At 36.3% G+C, this 23,038-nt stretch overlaps 1 protein-coding gene and 1 long non-coding RNA gene across 6 annotated transcripts in view; one reads left to right on the forward strand and one right to left on the reverse strand.

Moving 5' to 3' along the window:
- lingo2b (leucine rich repeat and Ig domain containing 2b) overlaps positions 1-23,038 on the reverse strand; it is a 493,320-nt gene that overhangs the window by 433,158 nt on the left and 37,124 nt on the right. The window lies entirely within an intron of this gene.
- Positions 3,714-21,050, forward strand: LOC138241291 (uncharacterized). The gene is made up of 3 exons (XR_011190520.1): positions 3,714-3,974; positions 17,031-17,164; positions 20,207-21,050. It is a non-coding gene; the product is annotated as an uncharacterized lncRNA (long non-coding RNA).

Here is a 23,038-nt window from a genome sequence, read left to right on the forward strand (position 1 = left end):
CCTGCTATCACATTAACACTCTGTCATTAAATATTTGTGATTTCTATAGTATGTAAATCAGTATTAAAGAGTGAAAATCGACAATGGACTGGAAGAAAAGGAAGCACAAACATGAAAATGAGAAATGATAAAGTTTTTCACTTAAGCTGGTGCAAACCCTCCAAAACATTTTTAGTAATATAATTTAGTAATATTACCTCTTGGGAAAAACTAATACTAATGTTGCTAATGGAAGAGGTTTTAGTGGGGCCAGCAGGGGGTGCTCACCCTGGGGTCTATGTGGGTCCTAATACCCCAGTATAGTGACGGGGACACTATACTGTAAAAAGTTGCCATCCTTCAGATAAGCCATAAAACTGAGGTTACATATTGGACAAACCAAGCACGATTTCTCTATATTTTATTTCTCCATTAATTTCTCCATTTCTCTTCTTCCTGTGACACAAAAGTGTTACAAAGCCCTGACTTGCAATTTCATACAAATGTATCTCTGGCTATATCCATGTAAAAGCTGACACTTCAATATCCAAGCATTAACTACTGTATGAAGGCTACTAGTTAAGAATAAAGGGAATGAGCTGTTACCTGTTCATATTGTAACCACGCTCCACATCTGGCCTCATTGTGAGACTCCAATGGAAAAGGCCTTGAGCTCCATGGAAACAGATTGAAAATGTTGACTTTTGTTTGGACTAGTCTGTCTGAATGTTACACTGATGACTGATGCAACAATGTGTATTGCTGATAGGCTACTTTCCCCAGAGACTCAATGATTGTGACAATAGAGTAATTTGTTTCTATTTAAGTAAAACATTGTTTTGTATGTCTTTTGTTCATGGAAAGGCTGTGCTAATCTGCTCTGTAGGAACCAGTTAAATTATGCACAATATTATCAATTATTTTGCACAAATGCAACACTGTTTGCATTTAAAGTCTGTATAAGATATGTTAATTGCAAAAACTGGTTTTCTGTAAGAGATCTCCAGAAAAAAAGATAAAAAATAAGCACTTGTGACAAAATGCTTCTTCCTATCAAAATATTTATCTTATGTAATTTTTACACTTATTACTATACACTTGCCATTGCATAGTAAAGAAAAATGAAAATCAGCTGGAGGAGAAAAGTTTTTTATTGATGTAAATTTATTAATTAAACAGTACACCAACAAATATTAAAAATAAGAGAATAAACATAAAATTAAAGCTTAAAAGATAGGGTGGTTTTAGAAAATAACATCCCTTTGGGTTCTAAATGCATCTATAAGTATAGGACGAAGCCTGACTCTTTGAAAAAGCCAAAAAAACATCAGATTTTACCTAGACCTTTTCATTCCCTAATGAGTCAAAACTAAATACATTCTAAGAAAAGATACAGATTCAGTGGAAACAATGGATTTTAAAGACAAAGGCAAATACCAACAACCTATCCATTAAAATTGCCTTATTGTGTGCATTATTTGGTGGTAACTTTTCATCGTATTGCTTATCGCCATTTTGCAGCACTTCCTATTTCGTTGTCCCATTGTCATACTGCAATTCCTCCAACTTCCCTTTTGCAGATGCTTAATCACCACAGCCAATGTCTGTTTCTTTTGTGAGCTCCTCTTTGCTTATTGTCTCTGTCTAGCATTGTTCCAAATTGGGTGTCAATGTTTATGGAAAAACAAGGCTTGAGTAATTACCCACAACCCTAATGTGTTGTAAAATTGTAAATGTAGAGTCACAGCCCTGTTGTCTGTTTGAGTGTTGTCACCTTAACACTACTTTCATTGTAATGTACAATAGAAAATTTACTTTCATCACAGGTTATGAGTTTTTTGGTTCCAAGTGCCAAATTGTGTTTTCCAGTTCTGTGGTGCAAAGTGTCATGTAGTATGGAAAATTGGTCTGGTACAGTATAACAGTCTTTCTGTGCAACACAAGTCAAGATGTCCAGACTCTTAAAGATGTGTTTTTAAATTAGTGGGAAAGCCACTTAAGCAGAGCTTTTAAACCCCTTACATTAAGAGTGTGTTGAGACTAGCTGTTAGGATCTGCTCTGATTCCTTGCTTGTTCAGCATGACAAACACAAACTGATGCCTTAAAACAGAGGTTTTAGAGTCTGTTTTAGAGAAATTCCTTAATTAGGCATTCAATAAAATTACTCAATAAATGAATTCGTAATAAATAAATATTGGTCTATTGGAAAGCGTAATGAATGTTTTACGTGCAAAAATGAATCCGTATTGTGCAATTATAGGAGCTTAGGCTAATTGTGATGGAAGTACTGTAACCTTATAGGTTCTGTTAATCTACAGTATGTGGATTCCTGTAGGAGTGTTGCCTATTTTTTGGAAGTGTGTGTAAACATACAGTACGTGGATGAAAAATAAATTGCATCAGACAATAAAATATTATTGTATCAAATAATATTCATACTTAATTGAGATTATATTTTCAATGTTTCTATGACTGTAGAAGAAAGAGTATGAAAGTATGAAAATGTTTGTTATTTTGACACATTGACCAATTAATTGTTACCAAAGATCTCATCGGTAACTTGAACTCTCTGTCATGAGGTGTTCAAGGTACTACAAGAGAGCTATGTTACACCTGGACGAGCCAGGGCTTGCAGCCCTCAGTCTCCAAGCAAGTACAGGAAGATGCTGAAGTTCATTTTCTTTATTCTCTGTATTTTCATTTACTTAAAAAAAGCTAACAAGAATGGGACAGTCTTTTTATTTTATTTTTCCTTAATTTCTATAGTCTATGAGGCAGTTGTCACAGGCAACTGCCCCCACATAATGATGATGTCACACCCGCTGCTATTCGGAATCCTCCACACAAACAGCCTTGCCCCAATCAAACACCAGCTGGAGGCAATCCCCGCAAACGCCGCCGATCAGACCCGTTAACCCATTCAGGACAGCTCACTGGTTACCACACCCTCCACATCCAGACATATTTAAACTCTCTCCCATTCTCATCTCATTGCTTGGTATTGGTAGCTCCTTAGGAATGCCTTGTCTCGCATTTTTCTATCTCTTATATTACTAGTGGCCTTGAATTCGGAACTCGTTCTTAACTTAGTTTCTCGTCCTGCGATTTGGCTTTGGTACTACCGAAGTACTGTACTGCACTTGTTCAGCTATCTCCATCAGCCTGCACAGCACTTTCTCTGTTAGACTGACTTTGTGTGCTCGCACAGTATATCCTTCATCTCTTGACACTCCTTTCGCCTTCACTGGGACCAAGTATTTGAATTTCTCAGCCTGTCCTAAATGCGCGGTTCCTTTCATTTAATCACTGCGTCACAACAGGTTATATTTTCTTTCTAGTGCTTTTTGAATATATTGATTTTTCCTCATGTTTCATAGAATCCATTGAGTCCTTTTCATTTTCACTGTAAAGTAGTCTGTCTTTTTTGGCATCATCGCACACTATGTGCAATTTTTTTCCATTGAAATGTTTGCATGGGGCATTCTAGATGGCTATTCAGGTTTGTCTGATGGAAAAATAATTCCTTTGCACAGAAAATGACCTCTTTTCCATTTGCAAACATGGCTGTTTTGTTTCTGCAATCACAAAAAGAACAAAGCCGTATTAATCTCCAACATTAATTCTGAAGGGGAATTGGCAAAGGAAAATACATTGAAGCAGCCAAGCAACGCCTCCCTGTCTGCCACCTTTACTTTCCCATGGCATTATAATTAGAACTTGAGAAGAGGAAGCATTTACATTTTCTGGGCCTTGTATAGGAATTTTTTTATTGATTTCGTTAAAGTGTAGGATAACTGTGCTGGGAAACTGAGGATACTTTAGCTTTATTTCAAGGTCAAGCTCAGAAGAGAAGACTGTATTAACACTCTACTGTCCTGTCACTTGGCAGACAAGAGATGCCAAACAGATTAATATGCCTTGTCAATTTTTTTCCTTCACAAACCTTTGAAAATCAGGATGAATTCTTCAATGCACGTAGCTACCCTGTGAGAAGGTAAGACTCTGTTGCAAAAGGGGAAAAAATACTAAGACAAAGACAGATTAGATCCTAAAACGCAGCAGTTTTTCACATTCCAAAAAGGGAAAGGCTTGCAATCTGTTTTAAGGTATCCATTGCCCATGACATTGCACAGAGCATAAATCTATTCCTTTAACATTGGTGCTCAACCAGCCAGTTAAATTCAGCATTACTAGTTAACAGATTGCCAAATGGAAAATGGTTTGTCACAGACCAATGTTTGTATATCTAACTCTGTGCCAACAAACTAGCCTCTTAGCTTCACTTCATTTCTAGAAATTAGTATTCTGTCCCACAGACTTTAACTGTTGTTGCAAAAGATGTTGCATTTGGTGGACAGGATTAACATATATCAAGCCCTGCGTTTATTTCATGTTGCTTTTTATTTTTTTCTTCAAAGTAGACTACTTGTGAATAGATGGAGCAATTCTGAAAGCTGTTTTGAACCAGCGCACAGTTTGTGCTGTATTGCTCTCTTTGCTGAATACCTTTTGAAAACAAAAATCAATAACTGCTCTTTTTCCTTGAAAATTGTAAATCCCTGGCTTTCTTCTACAAAAGCCAGTAGGTGAGTTTGCTGCTGCAGTGGGCATTCCAAATGAAGGGTGAGCATGTCAGTAAATTGAACCTTGGCCGGAAAGCATCTCTTGTTTTGCATCTGTGTTAAAGACTTGTGTTGAATACAATACTAATGTCACTAAACTGACTGTATATTATCATAAAACTGGGCCAATTACCACAAGAAGGGCTAGTAAGCATTTATAAATGTTCAGTTTCTCTTACCTTTTCCACCATGTTTGCTATTATACAGTATGTTAATAGTTCCGTATAGTACTGACTGCAAATGAGGTGGACTTAACATACTGTTACGTCCGTGTGTGTCTGTATGTTTTGTTTTTTTTCCACTTCCTGTATTCAGCCCCCCCCCCCCCCCATTGATTCATCATTACACCATTGTTGTCGTATTACATCATCATCAATCAGCTTCTCGACCAATCAGAACTCAACTTATTCAGTATTTAACTTGGAGGTTTTCCAAATGAAGGGGCCTTTCACTTGACTTCAGTTCTGCTCGGCTCAGCTTCGGCTTTGTTTCGCTTTCGTTTCGCATTCGTAGCTCACTCGTGTATTTGTGTGAACTTTTGTGTAAAAGGCTAGTTAAGGTTATTGGGCACATTATGTGAAGGTTAGGCTAGGGCGTTAGAAGATGCAGACGACCGAGTGTTTTGGATTTTATTGTGGTAGTTAGGTAAGCTTCCCCTCACTTTATTAGCCAGCTCCATTTTGTTTGTTATTTTCTTTCCTTTGGCACCGCTCAAGTTCCTTTCCCTGTGTCTTATTGTGTCTTGTTTATGTACCAGTCATTTATTCACTTTTTAAAAATAAATCACTTTTGCACCAAACTTCTTGTCCCGCTTCCTAAGTCCCTCACCAGAAACGCACATGCATCCAAATCCATCCTAAATGTTACACCCCTTTACCCCTAGAAACCTGGGGTCATAACACATACAGATGATACTGTCACGATCGCTAACCCCTCCTCTTAAGGGCGCTCCAGCCCTTCCCTCTTTTCTCCTATTACCTGCACCTGTTCCCTATTTCTGTTCACCCTTAAAAGCCAGACACAGACTCCACTCCTGGTTCCTCATTGAATTCCGCTTTGTGAGAGCCCGGGGTCCTGCTGTGTCTGGCTCCATTATGTTTTTTACCTTCTGTTCCTGATTCCCCTCCCTTCGCTGGTCCCAACCTGGTTCATGGTTTTAATCCCCTGGATGGATCTCCTGGCCTTGGACTTTGCTTTTGTCTTGGATTACCCGTTTGGATTTTCTCTTGGAACGTTCACCCCGGACTCACTCCCCCTGGACACCTGCACCCATTCGACACGCCTCCTGTCTCCATACCCTCTCCTGCATGACTTTTTCCCCAGTGTTTCCTCACAATTCCGGATCGTGTCCTCTGCATAGGGCCCGGAAAGAACTGTTTGTGACAGATACAAAGTTTGTCTCTAAAAAAAGACACAGAACCAGTCCACATCAGTAGTGGATGATGATATTCTTTTTTTAATATTTCTACGGTTGAGAAAACTTTATGGGTGTGACAGAGGAGTCTGTCACGGGGTACAGATAGCACAGAAAATACAACATTAATACAACTTCCATTGAGCGGTTGCTAGATAAGTTCCTGAGGGTGCACACTCAGGGCTTGACTAGTAACTGCTATTACTTAATTTCATATACATTCATGTACATAAACATACCTAATTTCACATACATTCAAATACTTAAACACAGGTATGAGTGAGTATTGTGGTGTGAATGGATAGTGCTCTCAAAATGGATGTTACTCACTGTTTGTTTGGTGTCAGAACTTCTGGGGTGAGTCAGCCTATGGTGGCCTCCAAAGGCCAAACCTAACCCCAGTTCTCAAGGGTTATTTATGGAAAGGGGAAAAACCACTTTGAATTAGATAAATGGTTTGTTTCAGAGGGAGAGGGGTTTACAAGCTATTTAAGCTGGGTCCTCAGCCTAAGAGCTTGGTTGGTAGGTAGGTAGGTAGGTAGGTAGGTAGGTAGGTAGGGTAGGGTAGGGTAGGGTCGGGTAGGGTCGGGTCGGGTCGGTAGGGTTGGTCGGTCGGTCATAGATAGATGGTAGAGGATTTACCTTTATTTGAATAATTAGTTTTTGTTTCTTTTTTTTTGGGGGGGGGGTGTTTTTTGGTGAGGGGGAATGGGAGCACTGTAAATAGACTGCACTTGTTTGCTTGGGTGCTTTTGCGGCAGAGCCAGTTTGAGATAAAACTGACCTACTTTGGCCTTGCTCACGCCATTGTGTGACAATGGGTATGGAAGAAAAGAAGGAAAAATAGGAGATTTTAATACTGTTTGGCTTGTTAACTACAGTCTGTTTATTTAAAACTATGGAAATGAAAAAAAAACATGAAATGCAAGTGATCTCCCATCTTTTTTGCAACACTAAAAAATACCAGAAAACAGCACTTGTTTACAGACTGTAAAAGTACAGACAAGTGATGCCTTTGTAGAGAATGAGTGAAGGACTTACATTAGCAAAAATTGGTCCCAATGATTATGTTTAATTTCAACTTTTTGTTTTGATTACGTTTCCTCAGCAAAAGGTTTTTTGGATAGCAACAAATGCAATCACTTTGTACTATTTCAATAAACAAGTATTTTCACTGTTTCAATAAACAGTGTAAAAGGAACTCTTAAAGTGGAAAATGAGTTACCCTGATGTATTTGAACAGGACAAGAATCACTGACATTGCCTGTGTAACGAATACGCCCCTGCGTATAACAGGGATCTCAGCCGCCTGGGCTGAGGGAGTTCTCCTTTAGCTTAGCTGGCAAGTTTCCTGTTGCGTGACGCCAGAGACCCAGGTTCATACCCAGGCAGTGAGGGATGAACTGACAGGGCAAGAGCGACAAGGGGAGAAACCCCAAGAACCGTTACACCTGCTTCATCACAAGGCCATGGAAGTGCACTAGTTGCCTGTAGTAATCACAATTACAGTATTGGTTTAACAGTTTCAGGCCTTGTGCAAACACATCAAGGTTTGTGGCATATTTTGCTTTTGAATGTGAAAGACATAACACCAGCTAAAGTTGATCAACTCACAGAAGTATATACAGTAAATGCCATGTGTGTGGCACAATTCCTTCACTAATGGCAGGAAGGACATCCAGTTTGAACAGTGACCTGGGCCTTTAAACGTGTATTGTACTTTACAGATGGACATGTTTGTTGAATTGAAGGCAGAATTAGAGAAGGCAAATGCATGAAACTTGTCATTGCCAGCAAGAATATTTTCCTGATTACCATGCACAGTGTCATCCATGGGCAGCTGGGGTACACAAACTATATTCCTGCTGAGTGCCAAAGCAATTCAATGATGTTCACAAGTCTACCCAGATGAGGGTGTCTCTGCTGCATTTAGAACTTGACATCTTTCTTCACTATAATACCAAGTCACAGTCTGAATGACAACAACTGTAAGCATTGGCAGTCTCTCACAACAGTATTCAGATTATTTCTGTTATGAATCTGATCCTATTGTATTGAAACGGATGCATATTCAAATACATTTTAAAATAAATATTTTATTCAAAAAATTAAATATATTGATTGCATAGGTATTAAGAATTTAATATTCGATGGAAGCAGCTTTGGCAGCAATTACTGCCACAAGTCTTTTTGGGTATGTCTCTACCATTTTTCTAACTTGTTAGCTATTTCTCTAGGCATATTTACTAAAGCTTTCCCATGTTTGGGATTGCTTAATGACAGCAGAATTTAAGTCTTTGGACAGATTCTCATTATGAGCCAAGTATGGACTTTAACTGGGCCTCTCATGCATGTCCATTTTGTTATTCTTAAGCCACTCCAGTGATGCTTTGTTCTTGTGCTTTCCATCATTGTCTTGCTTGAATGTAAATTTATGTAGCAATTTTAGTTCTGAAGCAAATCTTCCTGTAAGATTTGCCAGTATTTTGCTCAATCTATTGTATATTCCCATCAGTCTAGACAAGCTTTCCAGTCCCTGCTAAAAAGAAGTAAAACTATGCCATAATACTGCCATCACCATGATTGACAGCAGGAATGGTGTTGACAGAGTAATACACTATGATGAGTTTCGTTGTTTTTGCATCAGATATAATGCTTTGCATTTAAACTAAAAAGGTTCAGTTTTGTTTTGTCTGACTACAAAACCTTTTGCCACATTTTTTCAGTCTCATACTTTGTTGTAAACTGTACCGGGGGTTTGAGATATTATCTTTTCCTGTTCTATACAAGCCACTTTGAGGTATAACCAGGATATTGTTGAGAAAGATGTTGTGGAAAAGAGATGTGTATGATTGTCAGTTGGTTTTATACTGTAAATATCATAATTCATATTATTTGTCCCCTAACCTTGTTTGTCAGCTGTCACCTGGACCCTGGGATTTGGGACAGTCTGTTTACTAAAAACTCAGGACTACAACTCAGTGGACATGTTTTTTTTATTGAAATTGTATTTGACTGAACAATGTTATATTGCATTATACCATGCTGTCCCTGTTATGTTTCTGTATCTATACCTGTGTTCTGCCCTCATTTTTCTCTGTGTTTAGGCTAATGCGCATGGGGCTTGTTACATCATCTCAATTTTACATGTGTAATTTTTGTGTGACAAAAACATATACTGTACATGCACTCTCTATTGCTCCTTGCAGAGTCCAGTAATTTCATAAGGAAGTGGTCTCTTCATTTTGGATTTAGAATAAATTAGATTTCCTATAACATACAATACATTTCCAATAAAAATGGGTATTTCCAATAACATTTTCAAATGGACATTGCTGCTTATACAACTGTAATACCATTTGTTCTTGTGGATCTTTAATTTTCACTTTGTTTTTTTTAGACATTGGGCTGTGCTAAACTAATAGAAGCTGCACAGCAAAGTAATATATTCCTTAACAAGGTTTCCTTTCAAATTACTTGGTGATTTCAAAGGGGACCATTACTGTGGCACATATATATATATTATATATATATAATAATAATGACATTTCAGGTTCATAAACATGTTTTTTTTTTTTACTTTCTTCATTCACTGTGTTTTAAAAAATACAGTATACATGATAGAAATATTATATTCAAACTCATGAGAATATCAATCCAGTATGTTTTGAATATTTGGGCAAATCTGTGCTCCTTGTCTATCAACTGAATCATTCATTGTCTAATTTGAACACCTAAATCAGCCTCAAATATACTCCCAGTATTTTATACACATTTATTTTTTGGTACAGGATATCAGATGTACAATTTTGCGTCATCAGTCTTACATACTGCTTCTGCTAGAATGTGGAAGTCTGCCAGCAATGGAATAGCCTTTACTAGTGAAATCAGATTTCCAAAATTTTGTGTGATATTGCTTTTTTAGCAACTATGGCACACTACAATGGTATCACTGCACATAACTTTATAAGTTTTTAATTGACTGTGGCAGATTTCAGTTTCAATTTTACTTGCATGACAGCCTCTAACAATATACAGTATTATCATATGTCTGTAGTAAGATGTGTATCACTTTTACTTATTAAGATAGAATACTGTTATATAATTTTTATATTTAATTCTGAGTTTTGTTCATATTTTATTTATGATACAGCAAGAAGTGATTTAGTCAAAACATGGACTCTGCCTGCCAACACTTGTCTCTTTCTGAAAGAAAACCAGTAAAATTAGGCTTTTAGGACTCTTGTGACTAATTTTAGGACTTTAGGACAAACTGTGAGAGTTTGTTGTCAAGGTTGATACATAAATCTTAAATTGCTGTTATGTATCAAAGACAAGAAATCAAGGCCATGAGCATTAATAAATATTAATAAAATTAATGGCACACTACAATGGTATCAATACACATACCTCTATAATTCTTGAATGATTGTGGCACATTTCAGCTTCAATTTTATTTGCATGACAGCCTCTAATAATGTAGTATTAACTGATATTAAATGACAAAGTATTATCATTTGTCTGTACTATGATGTCCAAAGCAAAGCCTGTAAAATGAAAAAACCTTTAACAGTTCATTCCAATACTACAATGGAAAGTCTTGAGGACAAACAAGCAACCACCATAAGTTCAATTGTTATGAGAAAAATGGTAAATAATGAAGTTCGTTAAATAATTACTATCCAGTATGATCGTTCATTTATTTGTTATGCGATTTTCACATAACATTACATTAGCAATGTTTAATTTCAACTTTTTGTTTTGATTACCTCTCCTCAGCAAAAGGTTTTTTTTGGATAGCAACAAACGCAATCACTTGCAATCACAGCATGAGATATATGAAAACATTTTTAGGATTGAATAACAAATAAAATCTGTACCTTTTAACATAACTGCTAAAAAAATAAAATGTAATCTTAAATGTTTAGTATTTTACATTTTAAAGCATTAAATGTTAGTTGCCAGCTTTTTTTATATTGCTACTGTATTTGTTATTCGGGTTTTTTGTTATATTACTGGAAACACTACAGGTGACCTAATATTAATGCTTTTGACAGCAGTCTTTTCACCACCTGTAAAAGATCTCCTTCATTTTACACCTAAAACAAAAAGGGAGACAATCAGGTGCTGACACCTATTTGTCACAATCCTTTTAGCTTTGTCAGATGGCCGATGCCATTATTTTAATTACATTTCTTTCTGGTGCTTTTAACCAGAGTTATAAAATGAAGTTCCAACAGCTGCTGTGTTAGAAGTAATAAATCATTGTGGGAAAAAGGAGGAAAAAAAACCCTTATGTGTAATTATGACACTATATTGTTCAATTGTCACTCATCCCTCATCTTCCCTCCTATGATTGTTTTAGTCACAGATTATTACAGTCCAGGTGTATAGCACACTATCCATATGGCCCATTATCCCTTCATTTATCAGCTATTTTCTCACTGCTACTGTTCGTGTTCAAAAAATACAAAAATTCAAATCAAGCCATCTGTTGCTTGTAACAGGTATCCAAATTAAGCTTGCTTGATTTTTAATGAAAAGGGCCTCTTTAATACTTAATACAACCATAACCATGTACAATGTGTCAGAAGCCTGTGGGTAATGAGCACAGTCACCAATCCATACAGTTTGTTACACTGTTTTTAAGGTACTGTTGCAGAAACAACTTTCACAAAGGCTTAATAAGTGTATAACAGACCAGTAAACTAAAACTGCAAACATGATCATTCAAAATTCCCTTATGCCAAACTGTAAGTAACGAGTCCAACTTAATTAGATTGAATTTATATAGTATGCATGCTTAACATGTGATATGATGTTCAAGTTGTGAAGACTACTATTCTGCATTTTGTTTTATGACAGGCCCTGCATAGAACAAGAATGAAAAAAAAAACAACTTCTATTGTGCCCTAGGATTAAAATACAATAACTGAAGAATTTCACCAAGAAAGCTCATGCAGATTTCACACAAATGCAGAACATTTTAAAATAGGTCAACATCTTAATATCTGGTGTCACAGTGTCATACAGCATAAATATGTGTTTTTACCAATGTGCACTTACCATGCTGTATAAAGTTTACTGGGAAAGTTTAGGTTTATAACTACAGTATATTAGTTTTTATAGAAAGAGATACGATTTAAATGCTGGTGGTGATAGAGGGAGTAGAGTGGAGGTAAATGAATGTGTCAACAGGAATTACGTTGTCTGGAATATTCCTCTGTGTGAACAGGTAAGCCAACAATACAGGCTTTGTCAAGCCTTGTCACGAATGGAAGGCATCTGGGGATAGAGCATGGGTTGGGAGTCTACAAGAAACTGACAACTGCAAGACTCATTAAGGCTGCAGCTTGACAGCAATAATTTCATGCTGTCATCAACCTGGTGGTAGTTTCTTCAACTTATACTGTATGTCATTATGTTCATTATTGTATTCTCAACTGGTATAATAGATGCAATTTTAGGTTGAAGACTAAACTCGTGGGGCTTGCTTTCGACAGGAATGCATAGCACACAGGGGGTTACAAAGGCAAGGAATATAAGTGAAGGAAGCACCACTTATTCTGCATGTCAAGTGTACTCGAAGAGCAGCCGTCTAGGTTATTCTGTTATTATTTGAACTTTGCTGTTAGGACATGATGGATGAAACATTGTGTAGAAACCAAGAAATTCGAGCCTGAGGTGTTCATTTGTCCAGCCAAGCTTTATTGTATGCATACAAGGAACCACAATAAGGACCAGAATAGTTATAGTACCTATTGTAGCTCAAAGGGGATATGGGTCTACACAGCTTATATATACCTTTCTCCACACCCTCCCCCTCGTGTCTTTGATGTAACTCTAGAAAATAGAAACCTTCCTTTCTCATCGGAGTTTAGTGTAAACATTCACCATTTGGGTAAACATTCACCATTTGGGGGTAAGTACGGGGAGGGGGGGAGCATCTGTGCTCAAGCAAGCATAATGGTCACAGTTCAGCATGTAAAAGCTGCTAGCAGGCCCCATCAATTGCTATCATCTTGTTTTTGAAGCTAAAAACATTTTAACCATACATTCATAAAATGATTTGTTCAGGATTAATGAAGAAAAATTAATGGCAACATGTTAGATATGAAAAATACAATGGTTACAAATGAGAGAAGAACATTCATCCCATCTAGCCCAATAAGTAGTTAGTAGCTAATTGATCTGAAGACTCCATCAGCTTTTTCATGAAACAAGCCAGCAAAGCCAGTATGTTGTTGGCACTAGACTCCAAAACCTAAAACAGCATTATTATATTGAAACAATAATGCCGTCTTAGTTATCGGGTAATGCAAAATTGTTTAAAATATTGATTCAGAAGTATTGCAACAAAAAGACAAACAGACCACTCCCTTACCATCTCATATCATGACTCATGGATTAGGACAGGCCAATTTTGGAGACTAAAGCAATAGCTAAATACAGTATTTCAGTATACACTTGCTGCAGTCATCCCTCAGTCACATTTGTCTCACATTTTTTTCCAAGTTACCTCCAATGTTGAATCCTTGCCAGTGTACCAGTACCAGTACTAGTGTTAGGTTTTGTAAGTAAAAAGAACATCACCAGATTTTGTAAGTGAATGTTCTGAATTTTCATTTCAGTATTCATTAAAAAGTTAATTACTGTAAGCAAATTATCCCCAGATAATCTCAAATTTACAGTATAATCAAATCATTGACATCTATCATTTTAAAATATACTATTTCTTTTTTTTTTCTTTATATACTGCAACCTTAGTCTCAGGAAGCTTGGCAGTAGCACATAACATGTGTTGTTAACATAATTGCATGGATTCCTCTGTTTGAAAATGTAAGAATTACTTGTTTCATTTAGGTGAGACAATGTTATTAAAGTTTATTAAAGATCTTTTGTTTTCAATTGCATACTTCATACACGATGTACAGTAAATATCTACACAAACTAACATCTGGATTCTTTGAAGGATCAAATAACATACAGTAAATAACACTGGGAGTTAGACTGTCCTAGTTATGCAGCTGCATTGAACTGAGGATATTTCTTAGAAGCTGTTCTTCACAAAGGCACTTTGTATATTTTTGTTAAAAAGGCTCATGGAGGGAAAGTGATGGGGGGTGGGAGGGGGGCTTAGGGACTTTAGTGCTATGGTGTTGAAGACCATGAGAGAATTATGTAAAGTGCCATGATAAACTGTATTTTTTGGATTCTTTTCTTTCACAGAGACCTAATTTCTAATGGAATCTTTAGAACAATTTTCATGTATTTTTTGTCCCAACAAGTTTCTGTGTATCCTATTGATCCAAAAGCATTATTACATGATGAAAAAAAAACATTACATTATGCACTAAGGGTCTTAAAAACATATCTGTTGCTGAACTGTAAGCATATTAGGAGCAAGACCTACTGTATGCTCTGTGAAACATCCATGAACCTTGCAGGACAAAATGATTTATTTTTCTCCTTGTTTTTTTATGTAAGGCTGCTTCAAGTATTATAAAAAAAAATGTAATGCAAACCCTCATTTTTATTGAAACCTAATTTATATTAAACCAAACATGAAATACCACAGTCTCCTAAGAGAACACATGCATTAGATGATTCCTGTGCTATGGAGCTTGTTCCACAAACCTCAAAACCAGATAGTGTATCTAAGCTCTTCTCTTCAGTCTAAATGTAACATAAAACTGTGTTATGCTTTTGGGGAATAACATTTTTTTTAAAAAAAGACAAATAAATATTGCAATGCCTAACCAATAAGATTCTTCACAGAATAACTTCAAAAGGAGGTGAGCATAAAGCAGACCTGCCTAATTCATTTTCCTCCTGAGTCTACCAAACAGCCAGAGCCTTCATTGTGACAACTTAATTATTAGTGCCATGAATAGTGACTGCTGTTGAAGCTGAAGCCAGTCACAGTTCTGAAGGAAGTTGTCAGCAGATAATTTCCTCACTTCAGACAACACCGTCTAATTAAAAATAAATAAAAGTTGTGTATCCATTTTGTTGCTTCAGCTCCTTCATAGATGACTTCATTTCAGAAACAAAAAATGTTCTGTACCCTACACTCAAATTAATTGCATACAGGATACAACCATGCTCTCTGGATATTAGGTGTAGTATTTGTATTCATTTAAATATTCTATAACAAGGACTAATCTGTATAGGCAATGAATAATGGGGACATACAGTATGAATCCTGTATTTAACTGCATAACAATACTTACCTTTCTCTTACACATACAGTATCTTGTCCACACAGTTGGGGTTATTTTTAATAGCTGTGATGATCAAACTTGCATGACAGGGTCTATTTCTTTGAGAAGAGCTACATATAATTTCTTCCTGATGGCTTTACACAAGAAACAAAATAAGGGAAGTTTTGTTTAATGACTTACTAAAAGAAGTTAACTTCAGTGAATTCAGTCCAAAGCAATTAAAAAAAGCTTTATAAGACAATAATGTATATTCTGGTTTTGACTATTCTTTTCAAAGATGCTTCAAATTTAGGAGGCACATAAAGTCTAACAAAATTAGTCACTTCCCTGAGTGAACCACAAGAAACCTGGAGTGCACAACTGTTAATTATTGCATCATATTTTAAGTAGGAAAAAATATGGAAAAATACAGAACAATTAACAATACATTATTAATAGCATTCATTAAAACATTATAATAATTTATCTTAGACAGTCTAATGCATTTTACTTACTGTATTATCTTTATTTTACAGTTCATGAATGTGACTTGTAGTTTTGGATGTGTTTGTGGCACCTTTCTCATTTCTTTGATGCTTACAATATTGGCTGCATGCCAACTGATAGCTATCACCTTTAAATCAAGAGGACACATGTAATTGAATGTTAGAATACCCACCTACTGTATGGTATCAAATTGACTTAGTACGCCATTCTGTGCTGTACCTGTTTTACTTCAGTTCTATTTGCAGCATTTCAAATGTATTCAAATCAGGTGACTGATCACCAGTCCATTACCTTCTTTTCTTTTCTGTGGTGACATAGGTTCATGCTTTTGATTATTGTCGTGCTTACACATGACAAGCTATCCAATGAGTCAGCAACCACTAAATATAATTGCATTAAGTAATAATCCTTGGGATTTTACTGTGTTTAATATTCTATAAAACATATAGTTTTCCAGTTCTTGAAGTTAAATCTGTACAAGCACTATCACATTCAACAAAAGTTTAAATTTTGTAGTCTATTATAGAACATTTGTTCTTACAGTAAATACATTTCCAATTTTGTCTATGTACATAATGTATGAGCTTTTGCAAAGAAGGGGCTTGTTCCATAACCAACATTATTAACAGTACGTACTGTATTTTGCCAAATCATTCTGTAGGGCCTTGACAATTATTCAGGTTTTCAAGAACCTCTTTGGCTTCTTGCTTTGAAGGTATTTAACATTTCCATAAACCTGGGAATTATTCTGATTTTATCTATTCACTTACTGCATTTTCCTCAATAATCAGTCTTACTGTAGTGCTAGGAATGCCAAAATGGACTGCTGCCATTATGAATTGGCAGAGTGTTATTATTACTTTGCCATTTGAGCTGTGTATCATATGTGCTAGTCTAGCAAATTATGAACATACATAACTAGGTTTTAGCTCTAAACTTGTTTCCTTCATTGACTGAAAAAGAAACTGTATTAATCTGACTACAGTTGCTACATACAGTATGAGAAGGGAGTGGGCAGTTATACAATACATTTCAACGACTACTTATAGTACCAAATATACAGAATATAGATATTGCTTATACTAAGATGTAACTGTGTGAATACTTTTGCTCATTCATGTTCCATTGCTGAAATATGGATTTATTAAAAATGTGATCTAAACACCTAAAAATGATTTAGGCAATATTAAGATATGAATATTTGTCTGATTATTTTGTGCCTGAACAGGTACAGTACCAACACCACAAGGGAGCTATTACATAAAACTGAAAAACAAAATACGATTTTTTTTTTCCTTTGGCAGAAAAAAAAAACAATTCACCTAAAAGCAGACAATGGTGATGAGACAGGCAAGAAGATGGATACAGTCACTGGTCAAGGTCAGAAAGACATGGAATTGTGCACAGTGTACGGAAGGACACCAAGCAGTGCAATAAGGTATTGGGACTGCAATTCAGTCATTTAAAAAAGTATTATTTTAGGACTTACCAATGGTAAACATGAGAAACAATTAGTTACAAAATAAAAATGATAATAACAGAAAAATTCTGGCCAAAACAAGGAAGGCAGTAGAAGCAAGACATTCTAGAAAAATATATAAATGGGAGTGAATTTCAGGTATTTTATGAAGACCAATGTCATGAATACTTCATATTCCACCTCCAACCATTCCACAGCACACAAATACACCAATAGTTTACACAGACTATCTTTTGGGTCCTCCACTTCTGGTATGATCTGTCAGGGAAAATATCTTTTGAGCATATGAAGATGCAGACTTCAGCAGGGAGTTTCAACAACGAGGGCATTGCTGTCTTCTCTTCAATGACTCAGTGACTGAAGTTTTGGTGTATTTTCCCCCCTTTTTATACCCTCTTTATGATTTGCAACAGTAGTAAAATCCCTGCCCCTGCTGCCAACCAGAGTACACCATGCATTACTGTAAATGCCACTTGAAAACAGTATCCATATAACTTATTTGGGTTACACTGAGAGAAAGTAAAGTTAACCACTGTGCTATAGTACTGCTCCTTTTAAAAAATCTTAAAATCTTTTCCAATCTGCAGGCCACACTTCATTAAGGTACATATAGAGTAGCATATGTCATACATTTACAACATCTAAGTTATTCAGCCTTTATCTTTTTTCTCAGAAGATTTTAAGGTTCAATATATCAGATCTCCCATTGTTTTTGATAGATCTGTTTTCCTAAGATTTATCAGATAAATACACTGAGTATCAGTAGTAAAAGCAAAAGCTTTGCTCCCAGGCTTCGAAGAAATGAAGGCACTATATGATTATTAGCAGCCTTATCAAAGGCAACATAAATCAAGAAAAACATGCAAGGAAGATACAAGAGTAATACAAGAGTACAATCTCAATATAATACAGATCAGAATTCATGTGTCAGTAATCTGACGTGTTGTCATAATTTTATTTTACTGGTCTTGCTGACCATTTCTGATTTTTCTTATTTCTGATTGAATTTTATAAATCATAATCATACTGCATGCAGGATGGTAAATTTGCAAAGAGCAACAACTCACAATACACATTTTAACAACCTGCAATAGTGCAGCTTTCCCATTAGATTTCTATCTGCTTTTGGTGTAGTGCTAAATATAAGAAATATATTTACTTTAATCTTGTCCTTAAGGCCAACGTTTGCTAAATTAATACTACCTGATGCAATGTGTTACATAAACCAAGGTAAATATTTCATTCAAGTTGCCAATTATATCAAAAATGTTTTGACCTGAAATTATTTCTGAATTGTGGTCAATACCTTACATCTCTGGGAAGGTCTATCAGTCAAAATGAAATTCTGCTACAAATAACATGACAGCATTTACTAATTTTTAGAGATTAACATTTGTAACCTAAATTTAGCAACTCTCTAAGCCTTACAAAGCAATAACTAAAGACATTTGATAAGACTGTCTTTAAAACAGAGCTTTAATAATTACTGATGCTCAAACCACATTTTCCAATAATATTTTATAACCTACATAGGACCCTTAGCTTAATCTTCAGACTCTCTAGGTAATGTCTAATAACTAGAACTAAATTAATTCCATGCAAAAAAGTTTAATGTGTTAGCAATACATGAATTTCCTGGGTACCACCTTTGACTTTAAAGTTGTTACCTCCTACAAGACACTTCAGTGTATTAGGTGATATCAAAGTAGAGAATGGGAGTTAAAAAGGTGGGATTGTTTTCATACAGAAGACATTACAAAAAATGCAGTTTAAAAAAAAGGTGACTGATATAATGGAATAAAAATACTTTGTAGACAACAAAAGTAGAAATGATAAAAAAGCTTAAATTAAGTACGGGGGGGATACACTAAAACATATATCCTACATGCACAGAAACGAAAAACTGAATCAGCTTTGACCACAGTAGACTACAGGGTGATCCAATTCATGTATTTAAAGTCCTCAAGAGCATTAACAATGCTCACCCCAAGCCCTTCAACAGGAATCAGCAGTGAAATACTGTATGTACAAGACACAAGTTGTAACTACATGGAAATAAGTTTGGAATTGAAGGAGTTTTGGAGGTTTTAAAACCGGGATGCATTTTTATGGAAAGGGTTGTGGGAATCTGATAAAAAAAAGCTATCTACAGTATATTGCCAAAACTGATACCCTGGCTCCTTTCAAGAAGTAGCTGAATGGTATATTTTCATCAATTAGCTGCTAGCACCAACTAAGCACGCTAAATAAGTTAAATGGACTTTATGTACAACGAAGAACAACAAACATATTTCTAATCATAATCATCTACTTCCAATGTTGCTTTTGAAACTTCGATTTTTTATTCTTTGTTTCCTGAGATCATAAAGCCTTTTTTTAATAAAGTTTAACCTTGACTGAACTAAACTATAGTTAACTGCATAATTATTTTTCAGTCGCTTCCAATCATTTATTTACAAAATCTTCTCACTATCATAATAGCCTGTAAATGATATTAATGTAAATGCAATTAAATATAACCAAGCTACATGTATTAATTTCTACTGCAGTGGTAGTAATGGAATAGCTTTGCTAGCAACTCATCCAATTGATGAGTTTTTGTTTTTTTTTCGTTGATTTACAGTACCACGTACCACTCTCACATTTTTTAATTACTTGCTCTTAGCACTTTTGTAAAATACCTTTTTTTTTCCCTCCAAATGGAAACAAGGTACATAATGAAAATCTCACCTTTTTGCATTACAGCACTTTAATTATTCTTACTCTCTGTTGTGCTGGCAAATATATACCTCAAAGGAGATTAACAGAGTATCACTCAGGTGTACCTTTGGGATCAGACAAGTCTCTCAAAGTAACAGAAGATTTTTTTGCAAAATGTGTTACCTAATAAATATTCTACGAAAGAATCAAGGTTAGAATTAATGATGGATTCTCCAAAGAAAAATATGCTCCCAATTCTGAAAGAAATAATACAAATCCAACCATGTTTATTTTTTCCAGGCAGAACGGTGGTACAATGGTTAGTATTGCTGTTATGAGCAAAGCCGGGATCAATTAATCCTCATTATTCAATCTCCTCTTCCTTCACTATTTAAACCCTCCTCACTAGTTCACTCCTAGGCCTCGCGTGGTATTAGGGATTTATCAACTTCCTGAACTTGCAACGTCCTCTAACTCTGACCACCGATACGAAGAACCATCTAGCCTTGGCCTATCGACAACCCTATCATCTTCTCCGTTTTTGGATTTGTTTGCCTTGCTGTTCTCTCGACCCGGATTCGACCTTGCCTGGAACTACTGACCACTCTGCTGCCTTGCCCATCTTGGACTCATAAGAACATCGGACTCTCTTAGAGACAATTGCTGCCTTGCAGCACTGCAGCACTGGGGCCCAGTTTCTATATGTGGGGTGCTTCCTGTGTGAAGTTTGCGTATTCTCCCCGCGTTCGCCCATGGTTTCCTCTGTTTCCTATCATCCTACCAAAGACTGGTAGGATGATTGGCATCTGGAAAAATTGGCCCTGGTGTGAGTATGTGCATGTTTGTGTCTTTGTGTGCCTTGTGATGGGTTGGCGTGTCAGCCAAGGTACTGTACAGTATATCCTGCCTTGTGTTCATTTCTTGCTGGGATAGGCTTTGTATCCCTAATGATCCAGAATTGGATAAAGAGGTTAGAAAATGGATGGAGGAAAGTTAACCTGAAATATATATATACAGCAATTGCAAATACGATCAAAAATAAATTTACTGTTGAATTACATGACCACAATTCCAGATGGTAACCCAGAGTCAGACCTTCTCTTGCCATCGACCCCATTTTGCTTGACTTTGTTATTTTCCTCATCCTTTTACCATTTTGTGCTCACCAGTTCCAATGTAACTGGAGAGTCTGTAATTCATGGTTAACAAACTGCAGAACTGCTCTTGCCACAACAACACTCATACAGTACAATGGGTTTATCAGAGGTATAAGAGCTCCTGCCACAATAACATCCATATACTGTAGTGAGTTTATTTGTGATATAAACTCTTGAATAAGCCTTGTGATAATCATGTGAATAAAACACAGAAAGGAAACAATGCTAAGGGGCAGCACAGTGGTGCAGGGGTTAGAATGGTTGCTTTACAGTGCTGGGGCCCTGGGTTCAATTCCAGATGTAGGATGCTATCTGCATGGAGTTTGTATTTTTGTGTGGGTTTCATCCAAGTGGTTAGAAAATGCATGGAAAATGCACGGATGGAAACAAAGCCCTGCATAACTAAAGATAAATAACTCTGTCTCATCAGTTTGTTGGAAGATGTTCTAGGTCAGCACACTGTTGCTTGCCATCTAGGGTATTCACAAACAGAAAATCCTAACTTTGACAAGGTGTTATAGCCAAACTATCCATCAATATTTAGCCACAATATGGGAGACCGTGAGAAACCGAATTTTGTCAGGATCAACACATCATCCAGGTGTGATGGAATAATAACTACAGTACCCTACTTGCAGTGATTTATGGCAACCTGTCTGTATAGTGCTACATTGATTAACCCCTGGGACTTTACTTGCAGTCTTTCCTGTGGGCACATCCTACTACAAAAAAAGTCCAGCCGGACAAGGCATTTCCTCATTCTGCTCATGTAAAAACTGCTGTCTTGCGAAGGGAGAGTTACTGAGCCAGGATAAAATGTACGAGGTTTCTTTATTTACCTAATCTTTCTCCTTCACAGGCAGCTGTTCTGAAGGTGCCTTTATCATTCTGTGAGCTAAAGGTAGTGGTTCACAACATGATAAATGGTGAATGACCCTTCTGAGTATTATGTGATCTTCTAGCCCCAATTACTTCCCATTCTCATATTTAAGGATACATGTTTTCTTTCAAAAAGGTTCATTTCAGGATCATGTTATCACTGGTGTTGTACGCCTTTGTATTGTTTGAAAAAAAAAGACATTATGTGTGCTATTGTCCCATCTCTTTGATGTTTGCTGATGCCAAACTGCATGCACCAACCTAATACATGATCAGACAGGCTTTACTAAAGTGCTTCCTGCTACATTATTTACCTCCTCCTCAACAGGCATCATTTCCCTCTGTGCTGCCCTTTCAATGAATGCCATGCAGAAATGTAACTGGTGTGACTGGAAATATCTATACAGTAGGTGTTTCTGTAGCGTGTGGGTTCAGGATTAATTAACATTAAAGATTTATACACCAACCCTTCAGCAACGACATTCATCATCACATCTGTTTTAATATTGGCTTATTCAATTCGAAGTCACACCAGGCCGAAGCCTATCCTGGGTAACGTCGGGAACAAGGCAGAATAAACCCTGGATAAAATGCTAATCCATCACTGGGCACACATAGACACAAACACGTACACACTCACACCAGGGCAAATATTACACAAGAATATAAACCTACTGTACCACCATTTTACCTACACAAACACAAGGAAAATTTGAAAACTCCAGATAGCCCAGATTTGGAATTGAATCAAGGGTCCCAGCACTGTGAGGCAGCAATGCTAACCACTGTGTTACCATTTTGCCTATCAGTCAACAATTGTGCTACAGTATTTCTAGGGGCACACATATTTGTACTCTCCCTCAAAACATGTAGTACAGGCTCAGTTCTCTTGTTATACAACTATTTCTGTGAACAATAAAGGTTTGCACAACACTCAATAATGATGAAATGTTGTTATACAGTATGTAAATAATGTCTCTTAATCCCTGTGTCTGCCTTCTAGCTCTTTTTAATGATGCTAGCACTCTATTATGTTACAGCATGAATTGGTCCAAGTAAACATTACTTTCTCGCAATGGAAAAAAAAGCTTAATTG

Source organism: Lepisosteus oculatus, chromosome 1, assembly GCF_040954835.1.
Source record: "Lepisosteus oculatus isolate fLepOcu1 chromosome 1, fLepOcu1.hap2, whole genome shotgun sequence".
Lineage (NCBI taxonomy): Eukaryota > Metazoa > Chordata > Actinopteri > Semionotiformes > Lepisosteidae > Lepisosteus > Lepisosteus oculatus.